Raw genomic sequence first — 27,413 nt, 5'->3', positions numbered from 1 at the left:
ATTCAGCCGTTGAATCTTGGTAAAAAGTCATGATTTTGTAGATTTCGTGCTCTTCTTGGCGAATTCAAGATAGAAAACAACGAAAATCGGCGAGAAGTCGTTGTTTTGCATCGAAATATGCAGTTTTCTCTAAGAATTTTGATGATTTCGTGCAGAATTCTGCTGTTTTCTTGCAATTCAGCTGTTGAATCTTGGTAAAAAGTCATGATTTTGTAGATTTCGTGCTCTTCTTTGCAAATTCAAGCCAGAAAACAACGAAAATCGGCGAGAAATCGTCGTTTTGCATCGAAATATGCGGTTTTCTGTAAGAATTTTGATGATTTCGTGCAGAATTCTGCTGTTTTCTTGCAATTCAGCCGTAGAATCTTGGTAAAAAGTGATAATTTTGTAGATTTCGTGCTCTTCTTTGCAAATTCAAGCCAGAAAACAACGAAAATCGGCGAGAAATCGTTGTTATGCATCGAAATATGCGGTTTTCTGTGAGAATTTTGATGATTTCGTGCAGAATTCTGCTGTTTTCTTGCAATTCAGCCGTAGAATCTTGGTAAAAAGTGATGATTTTGTAGATTTTGTGCTCTTCTTTGCAAATTCAAGCCAGAAAACATCGAAAATCGGCGAGAAATCGTCGTTTTGCATCGAAAAATGCGGTTTTCTGTAAGAATTTTGATGATTTCGTGCAAATTTCTGCTGTTTTCTTGCAATTCAGCCGTTGAATCTTGGTAAAAAGTCATGATTTTGTAGATTTCGTGCTCTTCTTTGCGAATTCAAGCCAGAAAACAACGAAAATCGGCGAAAAATCGTCGTTCTGCATCGAAATATGCGGTTTTCTGTAAGAATTTTGATGATTTCGTGCAGAATTCTGCTGTTTTCTTGCAATACAGCTGTTGAATCTTGGTAAAAAGTCATGATTTTGTAGATTCCGTGCTCTTCTTTGCGAATTCAAGATAGAAAACAACGAAAATCAGCGAGAAATCGTCGTTTTGCATCGAAATATGCGGTTTTCTCTAAGAATTTTTATGATTTCGTGCAGAATTCTGCTGTTTTCTTGCAATTCAGCCGTTGAATCTTGGTAAAAAGTGATGATTTTGTAGATTTCGTGCTCTTCTTTGCGAATTCAAGCCAGAAAACAACGAAAATCGGCGAGAAATCGCCGTTTTGCATCGAAATATGCGGTTTTCTCTAAGAATTTTGATGATTTCATGCAGAATTCTGCTGTTTTCTTGCAATTCAGCCGTTGAATCTTGGTAAAAAGTGATGATTTTGTAGATTTCGTGCTCTTCTTTGCGAATTCAAGCCAGAAAACAACGAAAATCGGCGAGAAATCGTCGTTTTGCATCGAAATATGCGGTTTTCTCTAAGAATTTTGACGATTTCGTGCAGAATTCTGCTGTTTACTTGCAATTCAGCCGTTGAATCTTGGTAAAAAGTCATGATTTTGTAGATTTCGTGCTCTTCTTTGCGAATTCGAGATAGAAAACAACGAAAATCAGCGAGAAATCGTCGTTTTGCATCGAAATATGCGGTTTTCTCTAAGAATTTTGATGATTTCGTGCAGAATTCTGCTGTTTTCTTGCAATTCAGCCGTTGAATCTTGGTAAAAAGTTATGATTTTGTAGATTTCGTGCTATTCTTTGCGAAATCAAGCGAGAAAACAACGAAAATCGGCGAGAAATCGTCGTTTTGCATCGAAATATGCGGTTTTCTGTAAGAATTTTGATGATTTCGTGCAGAATTCTGCTGTTTTCTTGCAATTCAGCCGTTGAATCTAGGTAAAAAGTCATGATTTTATAGATTTCGTGCTCTTCTTGGCGAATTCAAGATAGAAAACAACGAAAATCGGCGAGAAATCGTTGTTTTGCATCGAAATATGCGGTTTTCTGTAAGAATTTTGATGATTTCGTGCAGAATTCTGCTGTTTTCTTGCAATTCAGCCGTTGAATCTAGGTAAAAAGTCATGATTTTGTAGATTTCGTGCTCTTCTTGGCGAATTCAAGATAGAAAACAACGAAAATCGGCGAGAAATCGTTGTTTTGCATCGAAATATGCAGTTTTTTCTAAGAATTTTGATGATTTCGTGCAGAATTCTGCCGTTTTCTTGCAATTCAGCCGTTGAATCTTGGTAAAAAGTCATGATTTTGTAGATTTCGTGCTCTACTTTGCGAACTCAAGCCAGAAAACAACGAAAATCGGCGAGAAATCGTCGTTTTGCATCGAAATATGCGGTTTTCTGTAAGAATTTTGATGATTTCGTGCAGAAGTCTGCTGTTTTCTTGCAATTCAGCCGTAGAATTTTGGTAAAAAGTGATGATTTGTAGATTTTGTGCTCTTCTTTGCGAATTCAAGACAGAAAACAACGAAAATCGGCGAGAAATCGTTGTTTTGCATCGAAATATGCGGTTTTCTGTAAGAATTTTGATGATTTCGTGCAGAATTCAGCTGTTTTCTTGCAATTCAGCCGTTGAATCTTGGTAAAAAGTCATGATTTTGTAGATTTCGTGCTCTTCTTTGCGAATTCAAGCCAGAAAACAACGAAAATCGGCGAGAAATCGTCGATTTGCATCGAAAAATGCGGTTTTCTGTAAGAATTTTGATGATTTCGTGCAGAATTCTGCGGTTTTCTTGCAATTCAGCCGTTGAATCTTAGTAAAAAGTCATGATTTTGTAGATTTCGTGCTCTTCTTTGCGAATTCAAGCCAGAAAACAACGAAAATCGGCGAGAAATCGTCGTTTTGCTTCGAAATATGCGGTTTTCTGTAAGAATTTTGATGATTTCGTGCAGAATTTTGCTGTTTTCTTGCAATTCAGCCGTTGAATCTTGGTAAAAAGTCATGATTTTGTAGATTTCGTGCTCTTCTTTGCGAATTCAAGCCAGAAAACAACGAAAATCGGCGAGAAATAATCGTTTTGCATCGAAATATGCGGTTTTCTGTAAGAATTTTGATGATTTTGTGCAGAATTCTGCTGTTTTCTTGCGATTCAGCCGTTGAATCTTGGTAAAAAGTCATGATTTTGTAGATTTCGTGCTCTTCTTTGCGAATTCAAGCCAGAAAACCACGAAAATCGGCGAGAAATCGTCCTTTTGCATCGAAATATGCGGTTTTCTCTAAGAATTTTGATGATTTCGTGCAGAATTCTGCTGTTTTCTTGCAATTCAGCTGTTGAATCTTGGTAAAAAGTCATGATTTTGTAGATTTCGTGCTCTTCTTTGCGAATTCAAGCCAGAAAACCACGAAAATCGGCGAGAAATCGTCGTTTTGCATCGAAATATGCGGTTTTCTCTAAGAATTTTGATGATTTCGTGCAGAATTCTGCTGTTTTCTTGCAATTCAGCCGTTGAATCTTGGTAAAAAGTGATGATTTTGTAGATTTCGTGCTCTTCTTTGCGAATTCAAGCCAGAAAACGATTTTGTGGATTTCGTGCTCTTCTTTGCGAATTAAAGCCAGAAAACAACGAAACTCGGCGAGAAATAATCGTTTTGCATCGAAATTTGCGGTTTTCTGTAAGAATTTTGACGATTTCGTGCAGAATTCTGCTGTTTTCTTGCAATTCAGCCGTTGAATCTTGGTAAAAAGTCATGATTTTGTAGATTTCGTGCTCTCCTTTGCGAATTCAAGCCAGAAAACAACGAAAATCGGCGAGAAATAATCGTTTTGCATCGAAATATGCGGTTTTCTGTAAGAATTTTGACGATTTCGTGCAGAATTCTGCTGTTTTCTTGCAATTCAGCCGTTGAATCTTGGTAAAAAGTCATGATTTTGTAGATTTCGTGCTCTTCTTTGCAAATTCAAGCCAGAAAACAACGAAAATCGGCGAGAAATCGTCGTTTTGCATCGAAATATGCGGTTTTCTCTAAGAATTTTGACGATTTCGTGCAGAATTCTGCTGTTTACTTGCAATTCAGCCGTTGAATCTTGGTAAAAAGTCATGATTTTGTAGATTTCGTGCTCTTCTTTGCGAATTCAAGATAGAAAACAACGAAAATCGGCGAGAAATCGTCGTTTTGCATCGAAATATGCGGTTTTCTGTAAGAATTTTGATGATTTCGTGCAGAATTCTGCTGTTTTCTTGCAATTCAGCCGTTGAATCTTGGTAAAAAGTCATGATTTTGTAGATTTCGTGCTCTTCTTTGCAAATTCAAGCCAGAAAACAACGAAAATCGGCGAGAAATCGTTGTTTTGCATCGAAATATGCAGTTTTTTCTAAGAATTTTGATGATTTCGTGCAGAATTCTGCGGTTTTCTTGCAATTCAGCCGTTGAATCTTGGTAAAAAGTCATGATTTTGTAGATTTCGTGCTCTTCTTGGCGAATTCAAGATAGAAAACAACGAAAATCGGCGAGAAGTCGTTGTTTTGCATCGAAATATGCGGTTTTCTGTGAGAATTTTGATGATTTCGTGCAGAATTCTGCTGTTTTCTTGCAATTCAGCCGTAGAATCTTGGTAAAATGTGATGATTTTGTAGATTTTGTGCTCTTCTTTGCAAATTCAAGCCAGAAAACATCGAAAATCGGCGAGAAATCGTCGTTTTGCATCGAAAAATGCGGTTTTCTGTAAGAATTTTGATGATTTCGTGCAGAATTCTGCTGTTTTCTTGCAATTCAGCCGTTGAATTTTGGTAAAAAGTCATGATTTTGTAGATTTCGTGCTCTTCTTTGCGAATTCAAGCCAGAAAACAACGAAAATCGGCGAAAAATCGTCGTTCTGCATCGAAATATGCGGTTTTCTGTAAGAATTTTGATGATTTCGTGCAGAATTCTGCTGTTTTCTTGCAATACAGCTGTTGAATCTTGGTAAAAAGTCATGATTTTGTAGATTCCGTGCTCTTCTTTGCGAATTCAAGATAGAAAACAACGAAAATCAGCGAGAAATCGTCGTTTTGCATCGAAATATGCGGTTTTCTCTAAGAATTTTTATGATTTCGTGCAGAATTCTGCTGTTTTCTTGCAATTTAGCCGTTGAATCTTGGTAAAAAGTGATGATTTTGTAGATTTCGTGCTCTTCTTTGCGAATTCAAGCCAGAAAACAACGAAAATCGGCGAGAAATCGCCGTTTTGCATCGAAATATGCGGTTTTCTCTAAGAATTTTGATGATTTCATGCAGAATTCTGCTGTTTTCTTGCAATTCAGCCGTTGAATCTTGGTAAAAAGTGATGATTTTGTAGATTTCGTGCTCTTCTTTGCGAATTCAAGCCAGAAAACAACGAAAATCGGCGAGAAATCGTCGTTTTGCATCGAAATATGCGGTTTTCTCTAAGAATTTTGACGATTTCGTGCAGAATTCTGCTGTTTACTTGCAATTCAGCCGTTGAATCTTGGTAAAAAGTCATGATTTTGTAGATTTCGTGCTCTTCTTTGCGAATTCGAGATAGAAAACAACGAAAATCAGCGAGAAATCGTCGTTTTGCATCGAAATATGCGGTTTTCTCTAAGAATTTTGATGATTTCGTGCAGAATTCTGCTGTTTTCTTGCAATTCAGCCGTTGAATCTTGGTAAAAAGTCATGATTTTGTAGATTTCGTGCTCTCCTTTGCGAATTCAAGCCAGAAAACAACGAAAATCGGCGAGAAATAATCGTTTTGCATCGAAATATGCGGTTTTCTGTAAGAATTTTGACGATTTCGTGCAGAATTCTGCTGTTTTCTTGCAATTCAGCCGTTGAATCTTGGTAAAAAGTCATGATTTTGTAGATTTCGTGCTCTTCTTTGCAAATTCAAGCCAGAAAACAACGAAAATCGGCGAGAAATCGTCGTTTTGCATCGAAATATGCGGTTTTCTCTAAGAATTTTGACGATTTCGTGCAGAATTCTGCTGTTTTCTTGCAATTCAGCCGTTGAATCTTGGTAAAAAGTCATGATTTTGTAGATTTCGTGCTCTTCTTGGCGAATTCAAGATAGAAAACAACGAAAATCGGCGAGAAATCGTTGTTTCGCATCGAAATATGCAGTTTTCTCTAAGAATTTTGATGATTTCGTGCAGAATTTTGCTGTTTTCTTGCAATTCAGCCGTTGAATCTTGGTAAAAAGTCATGATTTTGTAGATTTCGTGCTCTTCTTTGCGAATTCAAGCCAGAAAACAACGAAAATCGGCGAGAAATCGTCGTTTTGCATCGAAATATGCGGTTTTCTGTAAGAATTTTGATGATTTCGTGCAGAATTCTGCTGTTTTCTTGCAATTCAGCCGTAGAATCTTGGTAAAAAGTCATGATTTTGTAGATTTCGTGCTCTTCTTTGCGAATTCAAGCCAGAAAACAACGAAAATCGGCGAGAAATCGTCGTTTTGCATCGAAAAATGCAGTTTTCTGTAAGAATTTTGATGATTTCGTGCAGAAAGTCATGATTTTGTAGATTTCGTGCTCTTCTTTGCGAATTTAAGGCAGAAAACCACGAAAATCGGCGAGAAATCGTCGTTTTGCATCGAAATATGCGGTTTTCTCTAAGAATTTTGATGATTTCGTGCAGAATTCTGCTGTTTTCTTGCAATTCAGCCGTTGAATCTTGGTAAAAAGTGATGATTTTGTAGATTTCGTGCTCTTCTTTGCGAATTCAAGCCAGAAAACAACGAAAATCGGCGAGAAATCGTCGTTTTGCATCGAAATATGCGGTTTTCTCTAAGAATTTTGACAATTTCGTGCAGAATTCTGCTGTTGTCTTGCAATTCAGCCGTTGAATCTTGGTAAAAAGTCATGATTTTGTAGATTTTGTGCTCTTCTTTGCGAATTCAAGCCAGAAAACAACGAAAATCGGCGAGAAATCGTTGTTTTGCATCGAAATATGCGGTTTTCTGTAAGAATTTTGATGATTTCGTGCAGAATTCTGCTGTTTTCTTGCAATTCAGCCGTTGAATCTTGGTAAAAAGTCATGATTTTGTAGATTTCGTGCTCTTCTTTGCAAATTCAAGCCAGAAAACAACGAAAATCGGCGAGAAATCGTCGATTTGCATCGAAAAATGCGGTTTTCTGTAGGAATTTTCATGATTTCGTGCAGAATTCTGTGGTTTTCTTGCAATTCAGCCGTTGAATCTTAGTAAAAAGTCATGATTTTGTAGATTTCGTGCTCTTCTTTGCGAATTCAAGCCAGAAAACAACGAAAATCGGCGAGAAATCGTCGTTTTGCATCGAAATATGCGGTTTTCTGTAAGAATTTTGATGATTTCGTGCAGAATTCTGCTGTTTTCTTGCAATTCAGCCGTTGAATCTTGGTAAAAAGTCATGATTTTGTAGATTTCGTGCTCTTCTTTGCGAATTCAAGCCAGAAAACAACGAAAATCGGCGAGAAATAATCGTTTTGCATCGAAATATGCGGTTTTCTGTAAGAATTTTGATGATTTTGTGCAGAATTCTGCTGTTTTCTTGCAATTCAGCCGTTGAATCTTGGTAAAAAGTCATGATTTTGTAGATTTCGTGCTCTTCTTTGCGAATTCAAGCCAGAAAACCACGAAAATCGGCGAGAAATCGTCGTTTTGCATCGAAATATGCGGTTTTCTGTAAGAATTTTGATGATTTCGTGCAGAATTCTGCTGTTTTCTTGCAATTCAGCCGTTGAATCTTGGTAAAAAGTCATGATTTTGTAGATTCCGTGCTCTTCTTTGCGAATTCAAGATAGAAAACAACGAAAATCAGCGAGAAATCGTCGTTTTGCATCGAAATATGCGGTTTTCTCTAAGAATTTTGATGATTTCGTGCAGAATTCTGCTGTTTTCTTGGATTCAGCCGTTGAATCTTGGTAAAAAGTGACGATTTTGTAGATTTCGTGTTCTTCTTTGCGAATTCAAGCCAGAAAACAACGAAAATCGGCGAGAAATCGTCGTTTTGCATCGAAATATGCGGTTTTCTCTAAGAATTTTGATGATTTCGTGCAGAATTCTGCTGTTTTCTTGCAATTCAGCCGTTGAATCTTGGTAAAAAGTCATGATTTTGTAGATTCCGTGCTCTTCTTTGCGAATTCAAGATAGAAAACAACGAAAATCAGCGAGAAATCGTCGTTTTGCATCGAAATATGCGGTTTTCTCTAATAATTTTGATGATTTCGTGCAGAATTCTGCTGTTTTCTTGCACTCAGCCGTTGAATCTTGGTAAAAAGTGACGATTTTGTAGATTTCGTGCTCTTCTTTGCGAATTCAAGCCAGAAAACAACGAAAATCGGCGAGAAATCGTCGTTCTGCATCGAAATATGCGGTTTTCTCTAAGAATTTTGATGATTTTGTGCAGAATTCTGCTGTTTTCTTGCAATTCAGCCGTTGAATCTTGGTAAAAAGTGATGATTTTGTAGATTTCGTGCTCTTCTTTGCGAATTCAAGCCAGAAAACAACGAAAATCGGCGAGAAATCGTCGTTTTGCATCGAAATATGCGGTTTTCTCTAAGAATTTTGACGATTTCGTGCAGAATTCTGCTGTTTACTTGCAATTCAGCCGTTGAATCTTGGTAAAAAGTCATGATTTCGTAGATTTCGTGCTCTTCTTTGCGAATTCAAGATAGAAAACAACGAAAATCAGCGAGAAATCGTCGTTTTGCATCGAAATATGCGGTTTTCTCTAAGAATTTTGATGATTTCGTGCAGAATTCTGCTGTTTTCTTGCAATTCAGCCGTTGAATCTTGGTAAAAAGTCATGATTTTGTAGATTTCGTGCTCTTCTTTGCAAATTCATGCCAGAAAACAACGAAAATCGGCGAGAAATCGTCGTTTTGCATCGAAATATGCGGTTTTCTGTAAGAATTTTGATGATTTCGTGCAGAATTCTGCTGTTTTCTTGCAATTCAGCGTTGAATCTTGGTAAAAAGTCATGATTTTGTAGATTTCGTGCTCTTCTTTGCGAATTCAAGCGAGAAAACAACGAAAATCGGCGAGAAATCGTCGTTTTGCATCGAAATATGCGGTTTTCTGTAAGAATTTTGATGATTTCGTGCAGAATTCTGCTGTTTTTTTGCAATTCAGCCGTTGAATCTAGGTAAAAAGTCATGATTTTATAGATTTCGTGCTCTTCTTGGCGAATTCAAGATAGAAAACAACGAAAATCGGCGAGAAATCGTTGTTTTGCATCGAAATATGCGGTTTTCTGTAAGAATTTTGATGATTTCGTGCAGAATTCTGCTGTTTTCTTGCAATTCAGCCGTTGAATCTAGGTAAAAAGTCATGATTTTGTAGATTTCGTGCTCTTCTTGGCAAATTCAAGATAGAAAACAACGAAAATCGGCGAGAAATCGTTGTTTTGCATCGAAATATGCAGTTTTCTCTAAGAATTTTGATGATTTCGTGCAGAATTCTGCTGTTTTCTTGCAATTCAGCCGTTGAATCTTGGTAAAAAGTCATGATTTTGTAGATTTCGTGCTCTTCTTTGCGAATTCAAGATAGAAAACAACGAAAATCAGAGAGAAATCGTCGTTTTGCATCGAAATATGCGGTTTTCTCTAAGAATTTTGATGATTTCGTGCAGAATTCTGCTGTTTTCTTGCAATTCAGCCGTTGAATCTTGGTAAAAAGTCATGATTTTGTAGATTTCGTGCTCTTCTTTGCAAATTCATGCCAGAAAACAACGAAAATCGGCGAGAAATCGTCGTTTTGCATCGAAATATGCGGTTTTCTGTAAGAATTTTGATGATTTCGTGCAGAATTCTGCTGTTTTCTTACAATTCAGCCGTTGAATCTTGGTAAAAAGTCATGATTTTGTAGATTTCGTGCTCTTCTTTGCGAATTCAAGCGAGAAAACAACAAAAATCGGCGAGAAATCGTCGTTTTGCATCGAAATATGCGGTTTTCTGTAAGAATTTTGATGATTTCGTGCAGAATTCTGCTGTTTTCTTGCAATTCAGCCGTTGAATCTAGGTAAAAAGTCATGATTTTATAGATTTCGTGCTCTTCTTGGCAAATTCAAGATAGAAAACAACGAAAATCGGCGAGAAATCGTTGTTTTGCATCGAAATATGCAGTTTTCTCTAAGAATTTTGATGATTTCGTGCAGAATTCTGCTGTTTTCTTGCAATTCAGCTGTTGAATCTTGGTAAAAAGTCATGATTTTGTAGATTTCGTGCTCTTCTTTGCGAATTCAAGCCAGAAAACAACGAAAATCGGCGAGAAATCGTCGATTTGCATCGAAATATGCGGTTTTCTGTAAGAATTTTGATAATTTCGTGCAGAATTCTGCGGTTTTCTTGCAATTCAGCCGTTGAATCTTGGTAGAAAGTGATGATTTTGTAGATTTCGTGCTCTTCTTTGCGAATTCAAGCCAGAAAACAACGAAAATCGGCGAGAAATCGTCGTTTTGCATCGAAATATGCGGTTTTCTGTAAGAATTTTGATGATTTCGTGCGGAATTCTGCTGTTTTCTTGCAATTCAGCTGTAGAATCTTGGTAAAAAGTGATGATTTTGTAGATTTCGTGCTCTTCTTTGCGAATTCAAGCCAGAAAACAACGAAAATCTGCGAGAAATCGTTGTTTTGCATCGAAATATGCGGTTTTCTATAAGAATTTTGATGATTTCGTGCAGAATTCTGCTGTTTTCTTGCAATTCAGCCGTTGAATCTTGGTAAAAAGTTATGATTTTGTAGATTTCGTGCTCTTCTTTGCGAATTCAAGCCAGAAAACAACGAAAATCGGCGAGAAATCGTCGTTTTGCATCGAAAAATGCGGTTTTCTGTAAGAATTTTGATGATTTCGTGCAGAATTCTGCCGTTTTCTTGCAATTCAGCCGTTGAATTATGCGGTTTTCTGTAAGAATTTTGATGATTTCGTGCAGAATTCTGCTGTTTTCTTGCAATTCAGCCGTTGAGTCTTGGTAAAAAGTCATGATTTTGTAGATTTCGTGCTCTTCTTTGCGAATTCAAGATAGAAAACAGCGAAAATCAGCGAGAAATCGTCGTTTTGCATCGAAATATGCGGTTTTCTCTAAGAATTTTGATGATTTCGTGCAGAATTCTGCTGTTTTCTTGCAATTCAGCTGTTGAATCTTGGTAAAAAGTCATGATTTTGTAGATTTCGTGCTCTTCTTTGCAAATTCATGCTAGAAAACAACGAAAATCGGCGAGAAATCGTCGTTTTGCATCGAAATATGCGGTTTTCTGTAAGAATTTTGATGATTTCGTGCAGAATTTTTACCAAGATTCAACGGCTGAATTGCAAGAAAACAGCAGAATTCTGCACGAAATCATCAAAATTTTTAGAGAAAACCGCATATTTCGATGCAAAACGACGATTTCTCGCCGATTTTCGTTGTTTTCTATCTTGAATTCGCAAAGAAGAGCACGAAATCTACAAAATCATGACTTTTTACCAAGATTCAACGGCTGAATTGCAAGAAAACAGCAGAAATCTGCACGAAATCATCAAAATTCTTAGAGAAAACCGCATATTTCGATGCAAAACGACGTTTTCTCGCTGATTTCCGTTGTTTTCTATCTTGAATTCGCAAAGAAGAGCACGAAATCTACAAAATCATGACTTTTTCCCAAAATTCAACGGCTGAATTGCAAGAAAACAGCAGAATTCAGCACGAAATCATCAAAATTCTTACAGAAAACCGCATATTTCGATGCAAAACGACGATTTCTCGCCGATTTTCGTTGTTTTCTGGCATGAATTTGCAAAGAAGAGCACGAAATCTACAAAATCATGACTTTTTACCAAGATGCAACGGCTGAATTGCATGAAAACGGCAGAATTTTGCACGAAATCATCAAAATTCTTACAGAAAACCGCATATTTCGATGCAAAACGACGTTTTCTCGCTGATTTTTGTTGTTTTCTATCTTGAATTCGCAAAGAAGAGCACGAAATCTACAAAATCATCACTTTTTACCAAGATTCAACGGCTGAATTGCAAGAAAACAGCAGAATTCTGCACGAAATCATCAAAATTTTTAGAGAAAACCGCATATTTCGATGCAAAACGACGACTTCTCGCCGATTTTCGTTGTTTTCTATCTTGAATTCGCAAAGAAGAGCACGAAATCTACAAAATCATGACTTTTTACCAAGATTCAACGGCTGAATTGCAAGAAAACAGCAGAATTCTGCACGAAATCATCAAAATTCTTACAGAAAACCGCATATTTCGATGCAAAACGACGTTTTCTCGCTGATTTTCGTTGTTTTCTATATTGAATTCGCAAAGAAGAGCACGAAATCTACAAAATCATGACTTTTTACGAAGATTCAACGGCTGAATTGCAAGAAAACAGCAGAATTCTGCACGAAATCATCAAAATTCTTACAGAAAACCGCATATTTCGATGCAAAACGACGATTTCTCGGCGATTTTCGTTGTTTTCTGGCTTGAATTCGCAAAGAGGAGCACGAAATCTACAAAATCATGACTTTTTACCAAGATTCAACGGCTGAATTGCAAGAAAACAGCAGAATTCTGCACGAAATCATCAAAATTCTTAGAGAAAACCGCATATTTCGATGCAAAACGACGATTTCTCGCCGATTTTCGTTGTTTTCTATCTTGAATTCGCCAAGAAAAGCACGAAATCTACAAAATCATGACTTTTTACCTAGATTCAACGGCTGAATTGCAAGAAAACAGCAGAATTCTGCACGAAATCATCAAAATTCTTACAGAAAACCGCATATTTCGATGCAAAACGACGATTTCTCGCCGATTTTCGTTGTTTTCTGGCTTGAATTCGCAAAGAAGAGCACGAAATCTACAAAATCATGACTTTTTACCAAGATTCAACGGCTGAATTGCAAGAAAACAGCAGAATTCTGCACGAAATCATCAAAGTTCTTACAGAAAACCGCATATTTCGATGCAAAACGACGATTTCTCGCCGATTTTCGTTGTTTTCTAGCATGAATTTGCAAAGAAGAGCACGAAATCTACAAAATCATGACTTTTTACCAAGATTCAACGGCTGAATTGCAAGAAAACAGCAGAGTTTCGACGATTTCTCGCCGATTTTCGTTGTTTTCTGGCTTGAATTTGCAAAGAAGAGCACGAAATCTACAAAATCATCACTTTTTACCAAGATTCAACGGCTGAATTGCAAGAAAACAGCAGAATTCTGCACGAAATCATCAAAATTCTTGGAGAAAACTGCATATTTCGATGCAAAACAACGATTTCTCGCCGATTTTCGTTGTTTTCTATCTTGAATTCGCCAAGAAGAGCACGAAATCTACAAAATCATGACTTTTTACCAAGATTCAACGGCTGAATTGCAAGAAAACAGCAGAATTCTGCACGAAATCGTCAAAATTCTTAGAGAAAACCGCATATTTCGATGCAAAACGACGATTTCTCGCCGATTTTCGTGGTTTTCTGGCTTGAATTTGCAAAAAAGAGCACGAAATCTACAAAATCATGACTTTTTACCAAGATTCAACGGCTGAATTGCAAGTAAACAGCAGAATTCTGCACGAAATCATCAAAATTCTTACAGAAAACCGCATATTTCGATGCAAAACGATTATTTCTCGCCGATTTTCGTTGTTTTCTGGCTTGAATTCGCAAAGAAGAGCACGAAATCTACAAAATCATGCCTTTTTTACCAAGATTCAACGGCTGAATTGCAAGAAAACAGCAGAATTCAGCACGAAATCATCAAAATTCTTACAGAAAACCGCATATTTCGATGCAAAACGACGATTTCTCGCCGATTTTCGTTGTTTTTTGGCTTGAATTCGCAAAGAAGAGCACGAAATCTACAAAACCATGACTTTTTACCAAGATTCAACGGCTGAATTGCAAGAAAACCGCAGAATTCTGCACGAAATCATCAAAATTCTCACAGAAAACCGCATTTTTCGAAGCAAATCGACGATTTCTCGCCGATTTTCGTTGTTTTCTGGCTTGAATTCGCAAAGAAGAGCACGAAATCTACAAAATCATGACTTTTTACCAAGATTCAACGGCTGAATTGCAAGAAAACAGCAGAATTCTGCACGAAATCATCAAAATTCTTACAGAAAACCGCATATTTCGATGCAAAACAACGATTTCTCGCCGATTTTCGTTGTTTTCTGGCTTGAATTCGCAAAGAAGAGCACGAAATCTACAAAATCATCACTTTTTACCAAGATTCTACGGCTGAATTGCAAGAAAACAGCAGAATTCTGCACGAAATCATCAAAATTCTTACAGAAAACCGCATATTTCGATGCAAAACGACGATTTCTCGCCGATTTTTGTTGTTTTCTGGCTTGAATTCGCAAAGAAGAGCACGAAATCTACAAAATCATGACTTTTTATCAGCGAGAAATCGTTGTTTTGCATCGAAATATGCAGTTTTCTCTAAGATTTTTGATGATTTCGTGTAGAATTCTGATGTTTTCTTGCAATTCAGCCGTTGAATCTTGGTAAAAAGTCATGATTTTGTAGATTTCGTGCTCTTCTTTGCGAGTTCAAGCCAGAAAACAACGAAAATCGGCGAGAAATCGTCGTTTTGCATCGAAATATGCGGTTTTCTGTAAGAATTTTGATGATTTCCTGCAGAATTCTGCTGTTTTCTTGCAATTCAGCCGTTGAATCTTGGTAAAAGTCATGATTTTGTAGATTTCGTGCTCTTCTTTGCGAATTCAAGCCAGAAAACAACGAAAATCGGCGAGAAATCGTCGATTTGCATCGACAAATGCAGTTTTCTGTAAGAATTTTGATGATTTCGTGCAGAATTCTGCTGTTTTCTTGCAATTCAGCCGTTGAATCTTGGTAAAAAGTCATGATTTTGTAGATTTCGTGCTCTTCTTTGCGAATTCAAGCCAGAAAACAACGAAAATCGGCGAGAAATCGTCGTTTTGCATCGAAATATGCGGTTTTCTATAAGAATTTTGATGATTTCGTGCAGAATTCTGCTGTTTTCTTGCAATTCAGCCGTTGAATCTTGGTAAAAAGTCATGATTTTGTAGATTTCGTGCTCTTCTTTGCGAAGTCAAGCCAGAAAACAACGAAAATCGGCGAAAAATCGTCGTTTTGCATCGAAATATGCGGTTTTCTGTAAGAATTTTGATGATTTCGTGCAGAATTCTGCTGTTTTCTTGCAATTCAGCCGTTGAATCTTGGTAAAAAGTCATGAATTTGTAGATTTCGTGCTCTTCTTTGCGAATTCAAGGCAGAAAACAACGAAAATCGGCGAGAAATCGTCGTTTTGCATCGAAATATGCGGTTTTCTGTAAAAATTTTGATGATTTCGTGCAGAATTCTGCTGTTTTCTTGCAATTCAGCCGTTGAATCTTGGTAAAAAGTCATGATTTTGTAGATTCCGTGCTCTTCTCTGCGAATTCAAGATAGAAAACAACGAAAATCAGCGAGAAATCGTCGTTTTGCATCGAAATATGCGGTTTTCTCTAAGAATTTTGATGATTTCGTGCAGAATTCTGCTGTTTTCTTGCAATTCAGCCGTTGAATCTTGGTAAAAAGTCATGATTTTGTAGATTTCGTGCTCTTCTTTGCGAATTCAAGCCAGAAAACCACGAAAATCGGCGAGAAATCGTCGTTTTGCATCGAAATATGCGGTTTTCTCTAAGAATTTTGATGATTTCGTGCAGAATTCTGCTGTTTTCTTGCAATTCAGCCGTTGAATCTTGGTAAAAAGTCATGATTTTGTAGATTTCGTGCTCTTCTTTGCGAATTCAAGATAGAAAACATTCTGGCTTGAATTCGCAAAGAAGAGCACGAAATCTACAAAATCATGACTTTTTACCAAGATTCAACGGCTGAATTGCAAGAAAACCGCAGAATTCTGCACGAAATCATCAAAATTCTTACAGAAAACCGCATTTTTCGATGCAAATCGACGATTTCTCGCCGATTTTCGTTGTTTTCTGGCTTGAATTCGCAAAGAAGAGCACGAAATCAACAAAATCATGACTTTTTACCAAGATTCAACGGCTGAATTGCAAGAAAACAGCAGAATTCTGCACGAAATCATCAAAATTCTTACAGAAAATATGCATATTTCGATGCAAAACGACGATTTCTCGGCGATTTTCGTTGTTTTCTGGCATGAATTTGCAAAGAAGAGCACGAAATCTACAACATCATGACTTTTTACCAAGATTCAACTGCTGAATTGCAAGAAAACAGCAGAATTCTGCACGAAATCATCAAAATTCTTAGAGAAAACCGCATATTTCGATGCAAAACGACGATTTCTCGCTGATTTTCGTTGTTTTCTGTCTTGAATTCGCAAAGAAGAGCACGAAATCTACAAAATCATGACTTTTTACCACGATTCAACGGCTGAATTGCAAGTAAACAGCAGAATTCTGCACGAAATCGTCAAAATTCTTAGAGAAAACCGCATATTTCGATGCAAAACGACGATTTCTCGCCGATTTTCGTTGTTTTCTGGCTTGAATTCGCAAAGAAGAGCACGAAATCTACAAAATCATGACTTTTTACCAAGATTCAACGGCTGAATTGCAAGAAAACAGCAGAATTCTGCACGAAATCATCAAAATTCTTACAGAAAACCGCATTTTTCGATGCAAAACGACGATTTCTCGCCGATTTTCGTTGTTTTCTGGCTTGAATTCGCAAAGAAGAGCACGAAATCTACAAAATCATAACTTTTTACCAAGATTCAACGGCTGAATTGCAAGAAAACAGCAGAATTCTGCACGAAATCATCAAAATTCTTACAGAAAACCGCATATTTCGATGCAAAACAACGATTTCTCGCCGATTTTCGTTGTTTTCTGGCTTGAATTCGCAAAGAAGAGCACGAAATCTACAAAATCATCACTTTTTACCAAGATTCAACGGCTGAATTGCAAGAAAACAGCAGAATTCTGCACGAAATCATCAAAATTCTAACAGAAAACCGCATATTTCGATGCAAAACGACGATTTCTCGCCGATTTTCGTTGTTTTCTGGCTTGAATTCGCAAAGAAGAGCACGAAATCTACAAAATCATCACTTTTTACTAAGATTCTACGGCTGAATTGCAAGAAAACAGCAGAATTCTGCACGAAATCATCAAAATTCTTACAGAAAACCGCATATTTCGACGCATAACAACGATTTCTCGCCGATTTTCGTTGTTTTCTGGCTTGAATTCGCAAAGAAGAGCACGAAATCTACAAAATCATCACCTTTTACCAAGATTCAACGGCTGAATTGCAAGAAAACAGCAGAATTCTGCACGAAATCATCAAAATTCTTAGAGAAAACTGCATATTTCGATGCAAAACAACGATTTCTCGCCGATTTTCGTTGTTTTCTAACTTGAATTTTGTGATTTTGATGATGAATGAATTTGATGATGAATTTTGAGATTTTGTGCAGAATTCTGCTGTTTTCTTGCAATTCAGCCGTTGAATCTTGGTAAAAAGTCATGATTTTGTAGATTTCGTGCTCTTCTTTGCGAATTCAAGCCAGAAAACCACGAAAATCGGCGAGAAATCGTCGTTTTGCATCGAAATATGCGGTTTTCTCTAAGAATTTTGATGATTTCGTGCAGAATTCTGCTGTTTTCTTGCAATTCAGCCGTTGAATCTTGGTAAAAAGTGATGATTTTGTAGATTTCGTGCTCTTCTTTGCGAATTCAAGCCAGAAAACAACGAAAATCGGCGAGAAATCGTCGTTTTGCATCGAAATATGCGGTTTTCTCTAAGAATTATGACGATTTCGTGCAGAATTCTGCTGTTTTCTTGCAATTCAGCCGTTGAATCTTGGTAAAAAGTCATGATTTTGGAGATTTCGTGCTCTTCTTGGCGAATTCAAGATAGAAAACAACGAAAATCGGCGAGAAATCGTTGTTTTGCATCGAAATATGCAGTTTTCTCTAAGAATTTTGATGATTTCGTGCAGAATTCTGCTGTTTTCTTGCAATTCAGCCGTTGAATCTTGATAAAAAGTAATGATTTTGTTGATTTCGTGCTTTTCTTTGCGAATTCAAGCCAGAAAACAACGAAAATCGGCGAGAAATCGTCGTTTTGCATCGAAATATGCGGTTTTCTCTAAGAATTTTGACGATTTCGTGCAGAATTCTGCTGTTTTCTTGCAATTCAGCCGTTGAATCTTGGTAAAAAGTCATGATTTTGTAGATTTCGTGCTCTTCTTGGCGAATTCAAGATAGAAAACAACGAAAATCGGCGAGAAATCGTTGTTTCGCATCGAAATATGCAGTTTTCTCTAAGAATTTTGATGATTTCGTGCAGAATTTTGCTGTTTTCTTGCAATTCAGCCGTTGAATCTTGGTAAAAAGTCATGATTTTGTAGATTTCGTGCTCTTCTTTGCGAATTCAAGCCAGAAAACAACGAAAATCGGCGAGAAATCGTCGTTTTGCATCGAAATATGCGGTTTTCTGTAAGAATTTTGATGATTTCGTGCAGAATTCTGCTGTTTTCTTGCAATTCAGCCGTAGAATCTTGGTAAAAAGTCATGATTTTGTAGATTTCGTGCTCTTCTTTGCGAATTCAAGCCAGAAAACAACGAAAATCGGCGAGAAATCGTCGTTTTGCATCGAAAAATGCAGTTTTCTGTAAGAATTTTGATGATTTCGTGCAGAAAGTCATGATTTTGTAGATTTCGTGCTCTTCTTTGCGAATTTAAGGCAGAAAACCACGAAAATCGGCGAGAAATCGTCGTTTTGCATCGAAATATGCGGTTTTCTCTAAGAATTTTGATGATTTCGTGCAGAATTCTGCTGTTTTCTTGCAATTCAGCCGTTGAATCTTGGTAAAAAGTGATGATTTTGTAGATTTCGTGCTCTTCTTTGCGAATTCAAGCCAGAAAACAACGAAAATCGGCGAGAAATCGTCGTTTTGCATCGAAATATGCGGTTTTCTCTAAGAATTTTGACAATTTCGTGCAGAATTCTGCTGTTGTCTTGCAATTCAGCCGTTGAATCTTGGTAAAAAGTCATGATTTTGTAGATTTTGTGCTCTTCTTTGCGAATTCAAGATAGAAAACAACGAAAATCAGCGAGAAATCGTCGTTTTGCATCGAAATATGCGGTTTTCTCTAAGAATTTTGATGATTTCGTGCAAAATTCTGCTGTTTTCTTGCATTCAGCCGTTGAATCTTGGTAAAAAGTGACGATTTTGTAGATTTCGTGCTCTTCTTTGCGAATTCAAGCCAGAAATCAACGAAAATCGGCGAGAAATCGTCGTTTTGCATCGAAATATGCGGTTTTCTCTAAGAATTTTGATGATTTCGTGCAGAATTCTGCTGTTTTCTTGCAATTCAGCCGTTGAATCTTGGTAAAAAGTCATGATTTTGTAGATTTCGTGCTCTTCTTTGCGAATTCAAGCCAGAAAACAACGAAAATCGGCGAGAAATCGTCGTTTTGCATCGAAATATGCGGTTTTCTGTAAGAATTTTGATGATTTCGTGCAGAATTCTGCTGTTTTCTTGCAATTCAGCCGTAGAATCTTGGTAAAAAGTGATGATTTTGTAGATTTCGTGCTCTTCTTTGCGAATTCAAGCCAGAAAACAACGAAAATCGGCGAGAAATCGTTGTTTTGCATCGAAATATGCGGTTTTCTGTAAGAATTTTGATGATTTCGTGCAGAATTCTGCTGTTTTCTTGCAATTCAGCCGTTGAATCTTGGTAAAAAGTCATGATTTTGTAGATTTCGTGCTCTTCTTTGCAAATTCAAGCCAGAAAACAACGAAAATCGGCGAGAAATCGTCGATTTGCATCGAAAAATGCGGTTTTCTGTAGGAATTTTCATGATTTCGTGCAGAATTCTGCGGTTTTCTTGCAATTCAGCCGTTGAATCTTAGTAAAAAGTCATGATTTTGTAGATTTCGTGCTCTTCTTTGCGAATTCAAGCCAGAAAACAACGAAAATCGGCGAGAAATAATCGTTTTGCATCGAAATATGCGGTTTTCTGTAAGAATTTTGATGATTTTGTGCAGAATTCTGCTGTTTTCTTGCAATTCAGCCGTTGAATCTTGGTAAAAAGTCATGATTTTGTAGATTTCGTGCTCTTCTTTGCGAATTCAAGCCAGAAAACCACGAAAATCGGCGAGAAATCGTCGTTTTGCATCGAAATATGCGGTTTTCTGTAAGAATTTTGATGATTTCGTGCAGAATTCTGCTGTTTTCTTGCAATTCAGCCGTTGAATCTTGGTAAAAAGTCATGATTTTGTAGATTCCGTGCTCTTCTTTGCGAATTCAAGATAGAAAACAACGAAAATCAGCGAGAAATCGTCGTTTTGCATCGAAATATGCGGTTTTCTCTAAGAATTTTGATGATTTCGTGCAGAATTCTGCTGTTTTCTTGCATTCAGCCGTTGAATCTTGGTAAAAAGTGACGATTTTGTAGATTTCGTGTTCTTCTTTGCGAATTCAAGCCAGAAAACAACGAAAATCGGCGAGAAATCGTCGTTTTGCATCGAAATATGCGGTTTTCTCTAAGAATTTTGATGATTTCGTGCAGAATTCTGCTGTTTTCTTGCAATTCAGCCGTTGAATCTTGGTAAAAAGTCATGATTTTGTAGATTTTGTGCTCTTCTTTGCGAATTCAAGATAGAAAACAACGAAAATCAGCGAGAAATCGTCGTTTTGCATCGAAATATGCGGTTTTCTCTAAGAATTTTGATGATTTCGTGCAAAATTCTGCTGTTTTCTTGCATTCAGCCGTTGAATCTTGGTAAAAAGTGACGATTTTGTAGATTTCGTGCTCTTCTTTGCGAATTCAAGCCAGAAATCAACGAAAATCGGCGAGAAATCGTCGTTTTGCATCGAAATATGCGGTTTTCTCTAAGAATTTTGATGATTTCGTGCAGAATTCTGCTGTTTTCTTGCAATTCAGCCGTTGAATCTTGGTAAAAAGTCATGATTTTGTAGATTTCGTGCTCTTCTTTGCGAATTCAAGCCAGAAAACAACGAAAATCGGCGAGAAATCGTCGTTTTGCATCGAAATATGCGGTTTTCTGTAAGAATTTTGATGATTTCGTGCAGAATTCTGCTGTTTTCTTGCAATTCAGCCGTAGAATCTTGGTAAAAAGTGATGATTTTGTAGATTTCGTGCTCTTCTTTGCGAATTCAAGCCAGAAAACAACGAAAATCGGCGAGAAATCGTTGTTTTGCATCGAAATATGCGGTTTTCTGTAAGAATTTTGATGATTTCGTGCAGAATTCTGCTGTTTTCTTGCAATTCAGCCGTTGAATCTTGGTAAAAAGTCATGATTTTGTAGATTTCGTGCTCTTCTTTGCAAATTCAAGCCCGAAAACAACGAAAATCGGCGAGAAATCGTCGATTTGCATCGAAAAATGCGGTTTTCTGTAGGAATTTTCATGATTTCGTGCAGAATTCTGCGGTTTTCTTGCAATTCAGCCGTTGAATCTTAGTAAAAAGTCATGATTTTGTAGATTTCGTGCTCTTCTTTGCGAATTCAAGCCAGAAAACAACGAAAATCGGCGAGAAATCGTCGTTTTGCATCGAAATATGCGGTTTTCTGTAAGAATTTTGATGATTTCGTGCAGAATTCTGCTGTTTTCTTGCAATTCAGCCGTTGAATCTTGGTAAAAAGTCATGATTTTGTAGATTTCGTGCTCTTCTTTGCGAATTCAAGCCAGAAAACCACGAAAATCGGCGAGAAATCGTCGTTTTGCATCGAAATATGCGGTTTTCTGTAAGAATTTTGATGATTTCGTGCAGAATTCTGCTGTTTTCTTGCAATTCAGCCGTTGAATCTTGGTAAAAAGTCATGATTTTGTAGATTCCGTGCTCTTCTTTGCGAATTCAAGATAGAAAACAACGAAAATCAGCGAGAAATCGTCGTTTTGCATGGAAATATGCGGTTTTCTCTAAGAATTTTGATGATTTCGTGCAGAATTCTGCTGTTTTCTTGCATTCAGCCGTTGAATCTTGGTAAAAAGTGACGATTTTGTAGATTTCGTGTTCTTCTTTGCGAATTCAAGCCAGAAAACAACGAAAATCGGCGAGAAATCGTCGTTTTGCATCGAAATATGCGGTTTTCTCTAAGAATTTTGATGATTTCGTGCAGAATTCTGCTGTTTTCTTGCAATTCAGCCGTTGAATCTTGGTAAAAAGTCATGATTTTGTAGATTCCGTGCTCTTCTTTGCGAATTCAAGATAGAAAACAACGAAAATCAGCGAGAAATCGTCGTTTTGCATCGAAATATGCGGTTTTCTGTAAGAATTTTGATGATTTCGTGCAGAATTCTGCTGTTTTCTTGCAATTCAGCGTTGAATCTTGGTAAAAAGTCATGATTTTGTAGATTTCGTGCTCTTCTTTGCGAATTCAAGCGAGAAAACAACGAAAATCGGCGAGAAATCGTCGTTTTGCATCGAAATATGCGGTTTTCTGTAAGAATTTTGATGATTTCGTGCAGAATTCTGCTGTTTTCTTGCAATTCAGCCGTTGAATCTAGGTAAAAAGTCATGATTTTATAGATTTCGTGCTCTTCTTGGCGAATTCAAGATAGAAAACAACGAAAATCGGCGAGAAATCGTTGTTTTGCATCGAAATATGCGGTTTTCTGTAAGAATTTTGATGATTTCGTGCAGAATTCTGCTGTTTTCTTGCAATTCAGCTGTTGAATCTAGGTAAAAAGTCATGATTTTGTAGATTTCGTGCTCTTCTTGGCAAATTCAAGATAGAAAACAACGAAAATCGGCGAGAAATCGTTGTTTTGCATCGAAATATGCAGTTTTCTCTAAGAATTTTGATGATTTCGTGCAGAATTCTGCTGTTTTCTTGCAATTCAGCCGTTGAATCTTGGTAAAAAGTCATGATTTTGTAGATTTCGTGCTCTTCTTTGCGAATTCAAGATAGAAAACAACGAAAATCAGCGAGAAATCGTCGTTTTGCATCGAAATATGCGGTTTTCTCTAAGAATTTTGATGATTTCGTGCAGAATTCTGCTGTTTTCTTGCAATTCAGCCGTTGAATCTTGGTAACAAGTCATGATTTTGTAGATTTCGTGCTCTTCTTTGCAAATTCATGCCAGAAAACAACGAAAATCGGCGAGAAATCGTCGTTTTGCATCGAAATATGCGGTTTTCTGTAAGAATTTTGATGATTTCGTGCAGAATTCTGCTGTTTTCTTACAATTCAGCCGTTGAATCTTGGTAAAAAGTCATGATTTTGTAGATTTCGTGCTCTTCTTTGCGAATTCAAGCGAGAAAACAACAAAAATCGGCGAGAAATCGTCGTTTTGCATCGAAATATGCGGTTTTCTGTAAGAATTTTGATGATTTCGTGCAGAATTCTGCTGTTTTCTTGCAATTCAGCCGTTGAATCTAGGTAAAAAGTCATGATTTTATAGATTTCGTGCTCTTCTTGGCAAATTCAAGATAGAAAACAACGAAAATCGGCGAGAAATCGTTGTTTTGCATCGAAATATGCAGTTTTCTCTAAGAATTTTGATGATTTCGTGCAGAATTCTGCTGTTTTCTTGCAATTCAGCTGTTGAATCTTGGTAAAAAGTCATGATTTTGTAGATTTCGTGCTCTTCTTTGCGAATTCAAGCCAGAAAACAACGAAAATCGGCGAGAAATCGTCGATTTGCATCGAAATATGCGGTTTTCTGTAAGAATTTTGATAATTTCGTGCAGAATTCTGCTGTTTTCTTGCAATTCAGCCGTTGAATCTTGGTAACAAGTCATGATTTTGTAGATTTCGTGCTCTTCTTTGCAAATTCATGCCAGAAAACAACGAAAATCGGCGAGAAATCGTCGTTTTGCATCGAAATATGCGGTTTTCTGTAAGAATTTTGATGATTTCGTGCAGAATTCTGCTGTTTTCTTGCAATTCAGCCGTTGAATCTTGGTAAAAAGTCATGATTTTGTAGATTTCGTGCTCTTCTTTGCGAATTCAAGCCAGAAAACAACGAAAATCGGCGAGAAATAATCGTTTTGCATCGAAATATGCGGTTTTCTGTAAGAATTTTGATGATTTTGTGCAGAATTCTGCTGTTTTCTTGCAATTCAGCCGTTGAATCTTGGTAAAAAGTCATGATTTTGTAGATTTCGTGCTCTTCTTTGCGAATTCAAGCCAGAAAACCACGAAAATCGGCGAGAAATCGTCGTTTTGCATCGAAATATGCGGTTTTCTGTAAGAATTTTGATGATTTCGTGCAGAATTCTGCTGTTTTCTTGCAATTCAGCCGTTGAATCTTAGTAAAAAGTCATGATTTTGTAGATTCCGTGCTCTTCTTTGCGAATTCAAGATAGAAAACAACGAAAATCAGCGAGAAATCGTCGTTTTGCATCGAAATATGCGGTTTTCTCTAAGAATTTTGATGATTTCGTGCAGAATTCTGCTGTTTTCTTGCATTCAGCCGTTGAATCTTGGTAAAAAGTGACGATTTTGTAGATTTCGTGTTCTTCTTTGCGAATTCAAGCCAGAAAACAACGAAAATCGGCGAGAAATCGTCGTTTTGCATCGAAATATGCGGTTTTCTCTAAGAATTTTGATGATTTCGTGCAGAATTCTGCTGTTTTCTTGCAATTCAGCCGTTGAATCTTGGTAAAAAGTCATGATTTTGTAGATTCCGTGCTCTTCTTTGCGAATTCAAGATAGAAAACAACGAAAATCAGCGAGAAATCGTCGTTTTGCATCGAAATATGCGGTTTTCTCTAAGAATTTTGATGATTTCGTGCAGAATTCTGCTGTTTTCTTGCATTCAGCCGTTGAATCTTGGTAAAAAGTGACGATTTTGTAGATTTCGTGCTCTTCTTTGCGAATTCAAGCCAGAAAATAACGAAAATCGGCGAGAAATCGTCGTTCTGCATCGAAATATGCGGTTTTCTCTAAGAATTTTGATGATTTTGTGCAGAATTCTGCTGTTTTCTTGCAATTCAGCCGTTGAATCTTGGTAAAAAGTGATGATTTTGTAGATTTCGTGCTCTTCTTTGCGAATTCAAGCCAGAAAACAACGAAAATCGGCGAAAAATCGTCGTTTTGCATCGAAATATGCGGTTTTCTCTAAGAATTTTGACGATTTCGTGCAGAATTCTGCTGTTTACTTGCAATTCAGCCGTTGAATCTTGGTAAAAAGTCATGATTTCGTAGATTTCGTGCTCTTCTTTGCGAATTCAAGATAGAAAACAACGAAAATCAGCGAGAAATCGTCGTTTTGCATCGAAATATGCGGTTTTCTCTAAGAATTTTGATGATTTCGTGCAGAATTCTGCTGTTTTCTTGCAATTCAGCCGTTGAATCTTGGTAAAAAGTCATGATTTTGTAGATTTCGTGCTCTTCTTTGCAAATTCATGCCAGAAAACAACGAAAATCGGCGAGAAATCGTCGTTTTGCATCGAAATATGCGGTTTTCTGTAAGAATTTTGATGATTTCGTGCAGAATTCTGCTGTTTTCTTGCAATTCAGCGTTGAATCTTGGTAAAAAGTCATGATTTTGTAGATTTCGTGCTCTTCTTTGCGAATTCAAGCGAGAAAACAACGAAAATCGGCGAGAAATCGTCGTTTTGCATCGAAATATGCGGTTTTCTGTAAGAATTTTGATGATTTCGTGCAGAATTCTGCTGTTTTCTTGCAATTCAGCCGTTGAATCTAGGTAAAAAGTCATGATTTTATAGATTTCGTGCTCTTCTTGGCGAATTCAAGATAGAAAACAACGAAAATCGGCGAGAAATCGTTGTTTTGCATCGAAATATGCGGTTTTCTGTAAGAATTTTGATGATTTCGTGCAGAATTCTGCTGTTTTCTTGCAATTCAGCTGTTGAATCTAGGTAAAAAGTCATGATTTTGTAGATTTCGTGCTCTTCTTGGCAAATTCAAGATAGAAAACAACGAAAATCGGCGAGAAATCGTTGTTTTGCATCGAAATATGCAGTTTTCTCTAAGAATTTTGATGATTTCGTGCAGAATTCTGCTGTTTTCTTGCAATTCAGCCGTTGAATCTTGGTAAAAAGTCATGATTTTGTAGATTTCGTGCTCTTCTTTGCGAATTCAAGATAGAAAACAACGAAAATCAGCGAGAAATCGTCGTTTTGCATCGAAATATGCGGTTTTCTCTAAGAATTTTGATGATTTCGTGCAGAATTCTGCTGTTTTCTTGCAATTCAGCCGTTGAATCTTGGTAACAAGTCATGATTTTGTAGATTTCGTGCTCTTCTTTGCAAATTCATGCCAGAAAACAACGAAAATCGGCGAGAAATCGTCGTTTTGCATCGAAATATGCGGTTTTCTGTAAGAATTTTGATGATTTCGTGCAGAATTCTGCTGTTTTCTTACAATTCAGCCGTTGAATCTTGGTAAAAAGTCATGATTTTGTAGATTTCGTGCTCTTCTTTGCGAATTCAAGCGAGAAAACAACAAAAATCGGCGAGAAATCGTCGTTTTGCATCGAAATATGCGGTTTTCTGTAAGAATTTTGATGATTTCGTGCAGAATTCTGCTGTTTTCTTGCAATTCAGCCGTTGAATCTAGGTAAAAAGTCATGATTTTATAGATTTCGTGCTCTTCTTGGCAAATTCAAGATAGAAAACAACGAAAATCGGCGAGAAATCGTTGTTTTGCATCGAAATATGCAGTTTTCTCTAAGAATTTTGATGATTTCGTGCAGAATTCTGCTGTTTTCTTGCAATTCAGCTGTTGAATCTTGGTAAAAAGTCATGATTTTGTAGATTTCGTGCTCTTCTTTGCGAATTCAAGCCAGAAAACAACGAAAATCGGCGAGAAATCGTCGATTTGCATCGAAATATGCGGTTTTCTGTAAGAATTTTGATAATTTCGTGCAGAATTCTGCGGTTTTCTTGCAATTCAGCCGTTGAATCTTGGTAGAAGGTGATGATTTTGTAGATTTCGTGCTCTTCTTTGCGAATTCAAGCCAGAAAACAACGAAAATCGGCGAGAAATCGTCGTTTTGCATCGAAATATGCGGTTTTCTGTAAGAATTTTGATGATTTCGTGCAGAATTCTGCTGTTTTCTTGCAATTCAGCTGTAGAATCTTGGTAAAAAGTGATGATTTTGTAGATTTCCTGCTCTTCTTTGCGAATTCAAGCCAGAAAACAACGAAAATCTGCGAGAAATCGTTGTTTTGCATCGAAATATGCGGTTTTCTATAAGAATTTTGATGATTTCGTGCAGAATTCTGCTGTTTTCTTGCAATTCAGCCGTTGAATCTTGGTAAAAAGTTATGATTTTGTAGATTTCGTGCTCTTCTTTGCGAATTCAAGCCAGAAAACAACGAAAATCGGCGAGAAATCGTCGTTTTGCATCGAAAAATGCGGTTTTCTGTAAGAATTTTGATGATTTCGTGCAGAATTCTGCCGTTTTCTTGCAATTCAGCCGTTGAATTATGCGGTTTTCTGTAAGAATTTTGATGATTTCGTGCAGAATTCTGCTGTTTTCTTGCAATTCAGCCGTTGAGTCTTGGTAAAAAGTCATGATTTTGTAGATTTCGTGCTCTTCTTTGCGAATTCAAGATAGAAAACAGCGAAAATCAGCGAGAAATCGTCGTTTTGCATCGAAATATGCGGTTTTCTCTAAGAATTTTGATGATTTCGTGCAGAATTCTGCTGTTTTCTTG

Source organism: Gnatocerus cornutus, chromosome 2 (genome assembly GCF_029298725.1).
Source record: "Gnatocerus cornutus isolate USDA-ARS CGAHR chromosome 2, icGnaCorn1.1, whole genome shotgun sequence".
NCBI lineage: Eukaryota > Metazoa > Arthropoda > Insecta > Coleoptera > Tenebrionidae > Gnatocerus > Gnatocerus cornutus.
The sequence above is the reverse complement of the archived record's forward strand: the minus strand, read 5'-3'. Positions refer to the sequence as shown.